The following is a 4,361-nucleotide window of genomic DNA, read 5'->3' as shown; positions in this document are numbered from 1 at the left end:
TCCCCCTGCTCTTCCTTCTCCTCCTCCCCCTTTTCCTCCTTCTCCTCCTCCCCCTCCTCTTCCTTCTCCTCCTCCTCCCCCTCCTCTTCCTCTTCCTCTCCCTCCTCCTCCTCCCCCTCCTCTTCCTCTTCCTCTCCCTCCTCCTCCCCCTCCTCTTCCTCTTCCTCCTCCTTCTCCTCCCCCTCCTCTTCCTCCTCCTTCTCCTCCCCCTCCTCCCCCTCCTCTTCCTCCTCCCCCTCCTCTTCCTCTTCCTCCTCCTCCTCCCCCTCTTCTTCCTCTTCCTCTTCCTCCTCCTCCCCCTCCTCTTCCTTCTCCTCCTCCCCCTCCTCTTCCTTCTCCTCCTCCCCCTCTTCCTCCTTCTCCTCCTCCCCCTCCTCTTCCTCCTTCTCCTCCCCCTCCTCTTCCTTCTCCTCCTCCCCCTCTTCCTCCTTCTCCTCCTCCCCCTCCTCTTCCTCCTTCTCCTCCCCCTCCTCTTCCTTCTCCTCCTCCCCCTCTTCCTCCTTCTCCTCCTCCCCCTCCTCTTCCTCCTTCTCCTCCCCCTCCTCTTCCTTCTCCTCCTCCCCCTCCTCTTCCTTCTCCTCCTCCTCCTCCTCCTCCTCCTCTTCCTCTTCTTCTTCTTCATCCTTCTCCTCCTCCTTTTCCTCTTCTACCTCCTAGATAAATTGGAAAAGAAAATCTGTGTTAAAAATTGGTTTAAGGATATACATAATAAAACTTGCATTTGCTTTTCTCATATCAGTCCTTGAACCTGTATTGTAATGTATGCTAAACCAAATCTCCTCCAAAGAATACAGTAGTCAGGAATGATGGGAATTGTAGTCCCAAAACAACTGGAGGGCCAAGTTTGGCCATGCCTGACATGAAGGATAGACTACTGTAGGCTCAAGCGCCAAATCTAGCCTCCAAAGGCTTTCCAGCTGCCATTTCCGGCACAACCTCAGCTCCCCCCCCTTCCCACAATATTATTCATCTCAGATTTTTATTTCTTCCAAGCTAACACATAGAGAAAATAGTTTTTGCAGTATGAACAGCAAGAGGTGTTTGGGCAGAGTTGTCTCCTTGAAGTTTCTCAGCCAGGAGACAAGTGGAGAGAAATGGTACTGAACATCTGAGGTACCTGAAGGTACCAAAGTTTCTTTAGCTGCTCACACCAGGGAAGAGAAGATTTAAAGAGCCCTTTGCCTGCATTTCAACTTTTGTGGGAGTGAGTTGGTATGCAAATGTACAAACACATGCACCCAGTGCCTTTAGCCTGATGTGCCTCTACAGAAATAGGACAGAGATCACACTTCAAAACGACCTTGACAGATTAGAGAACTGGGCCAAAACAAACAAGATGAATTTTAACAGGGAGAAATGTAAAGTATTGCACTTGAGCAAAAAAAATGAGAGGCACAAATACAAGATGTGTGACACCTGGCTTGAGAGCAGTACATGTGAAAAGGATCTAGGAGTCTTGGTTGACCACAAACTTGACATGAGCCAACAGTGTGACGCGGCAGCTAAAAAAGCCAATGCAATTCTGGGCTGCATCAATAGGAGTATAGCATCTAGATCAAGGGAAGTAATAGTGCCACTGTATTCTGCTCTGGTCAGACCTCACCTGGAGTACTGTGTCCAGTTCTGGGCACCACAGTTCAAGAAGGACACTGACAAACTGGAACGAGTCCAGAGGAGGGCAACCAAAATGGTCAAAGGCCTGGAAACGATGCCTTATGAGGAACGGCTAAGGGAGCTAGGCATGTTTAGCCTGGAGAAGAGGAGGTTAAGGGGTAATATGATAGCCATGTTCAAATATATAAAAGGATGTCACATAGAGGAGGGAGAAAGGTTGTTTTCTGCTGCTCCAGAGAAGCGGACACGGAGCAATGGATCCAAACTACAAGAAAGAAGATTCCACCTAAACATTAGGAAGAACTTCCTGACAGTAAGAGCTGTTCGACAGTGGAATTTGCTGCCAAGGAGTGTGGTGGAGTCTCCTTCTTTGGAGGTCTTTAAGCAGAGGCTTGACAACCATATGTCAGGAGTGCTCTGATGGTGTTTCCTGCTTGGCAGGGAGTTGGACTCGATGGCCCTTGTGGTCTCTTCCAACTCTATGATTCTATGATTCTATGAAATAGACATGACTCTGCAATGAAAGCAGTGGAAAGGCTTTTGTGGCGGACAACCACAATATATTGTGTTTTTTATATATTGTAAACCACCCTGGGACTTCACGGTGAAGGATAGATAAGAAATATAATAAATAATAAATTATCACAATGCAATAATGAGGTTTACCTTTGGCTCACATTTACCCTCATGAACAATAGTTAGAACACCTCCACTTGCCCTAGAAAAAGAAAAATAATAAGGCTGTGTTTCGAGAGACTAAGGGTCTACTTCTCAATAGACATCCACTGTAAAGAACACAGACACATCAGGCAATACAGACAAGAAACATATCCAGTTTAACCCATGGGCTTACTTTTCAGTAGGCATGCATAGAATTGCATTGTAGAGAAAATGCACACCCTCCAACATTTCTCTGATGAAAATAGGGACATCCCATTCCATAATGATAATTTTAATATTTATACCCTATACATCTTACTGGGTTGCCCCAGCCACTGTGGGCAGCTTCCACCATATATAAAAAGATAATAAAACATTAAACATTTTTTAAAAAAACCTTCCCTATACAGGATTGACTTCAGATGGCTCAGGAGTCGGATAACTCCATGCCCTCCAACATTTCTCCAATGAAAATAGTGACATCCTAAAGAAAAGTGGGACATTCCAGGATCAAATCAGAAACTGGGACGGCTTCTCTAAATCAAGGACGTCCCTGGAAAAAAGGACACTTGGAGGGTTGGAAAATGGATGCAGGAACCAGGCAATACAGAATGGGCCCAAGCATCCCCATTGGCTGGTTGGGCCTGCTAAGGGAATGCCTGCCCATTGGCCAATGGCTGGCAGCTGGGTGATCCAGCCTGCTATTTGTTGAATCACTTGTGGGTCTGGGGCCTGGCCACAGCACCACCCACCAATGAGGGTGAATGGACTTGTAGCATCAGACACTCAAGATTATGTACATTATCCTCTGTTTCCTCCCCCCACCCCCATCTTATCTTTGTAACTGTGATGCAGGCTAGGCTAAGTTAATATATCTACAAAAGCAGCAGCTCATCAATAGATTACAGGGGGGGGGTGCAAGGACCCCATTCCTCACCCAGTGTACTGAGCCCAGGAAATCTTGTTGCTACCCCTGCCTATATATTTCAGAAAGCTCTACTGGATATCTCGTTTTCTACCTTCCCATACATTGGTTAATACAAATGTAGGTAAAGGCAAATGCCATGGAGGGATGTGGGTGGCGCTGTGGTCTAAACCACTGAGCCTCTTGGGCTTGCTGATCAGAAGGTTGGCGGCTCCAATCCCCACGCTCGGGTGAGCTCCTGTTGCTCTGCCCCAGTTTCTGCCAACCTAGCAGTCCAAAAGCACATCAGTGCAAGTAGATAAATAGGTACCCCTGTGGCGGGAAGGTAAACAGCAATACAAATGTACTCACCTTTTGGCCTTACAGAATAGACATAAATTGATATATGTTACACCGTTACTGCCACAGACAGGGTTTTCTATCATTGTGCAAACATCGTATGGAAAGTCACTGCACACATCCTATGAAACAAAGTATAGAATATTTCCAAATACGACCCCTTCGTTTCCATGGAGAAATCAGTGATGAAATACATACATTTGCAAGTACTAGAGGCAGCTGCCCTGGCTTGCTTCTCTTGCCATCCCCACACCTGACCAATCCCTCCCCCTTTTATACTTCACCAACCTCCTTCCTTTACACCTCACCCCAAGACTTAACCTTTTAAAGGTGGTGGTGGGGAGGTGCACCAAAGAGCAGTTTTCTGAAGCACCTGCTCCCCCTCCATTAAACTCCACTGCAGCTGTATTTAACAGAAGAGGGCAGGCACTTCGCAGAGCAATTTGCAAACCCCTCTGTGAAGCACACACACACACCCCGCCCCTTCACTAAACAGCTTGCTTGTGCTGCCCACTACCTGGGCTGCCTGCAGCAGTCGAATCTCCTTCACTGGATTTTTAAATTTTTTTTTTAAGAGGGTGGGTGGTGCATCTGTCAGGGATTGCAGGGGGCTGGACTTATGGTGTATTCCAATTCTACAATTCTCTGATTCTAACTGCAGCTTGAAGACAACCTTATATTCTGAAATATGTCCCTAGTACTGTGCCAACACTTGACTTTCCCCATGGTATTTAAGAGCATGATACATGAGGCCAAGGCCATCTTAAGCATATCTGGTGCCATGGTGCAAACATCCCTCCGCCGCCCCCCGCAACTCCAAAAC

The 4,361-nt window shown here is 47.1% G+C and overlaps 1 long non-coding RNA gene across 1 annotated transcript; it reads right to left on the bottom strand.

The window, feature by feature from the left end:
- Window positions 1-588: 588 nt before the first annotated feature.
- LOC308470754 lies at window positions 589-3,652 on the bottom strand. Its single transcript, XR_013982629.1, has 3 exons — window positions 3,551-3,652; window positions 2,281-2,332; window positions 589-653 (listed from the first exon to the last, which is right to left on the bottom strand). It is a non-coding gene; the product is annotated as an uncharacterized lncRNA (long non-coding RNA).
- Between the last annotated feature and the right edge of the window lie 709 nt (window positions 3,653-4,361).

The sequence above is a fragment of the Podarcis pityusensis genome (assembly GCF_964106645.2).
Source record: "Podarcis pityusensis genome assembly, chromosome: 2".
NCBI lineage: Eukaryota > Metazoa > Chordata > Lepidosauria > Squamata > Lacertidae > Podarcis > Podarcis pityusensis.
Note: the sequence above shows the minus strand (reverse complement) of the source record. Positions and strands in the feature narration are given on the sequence as shown.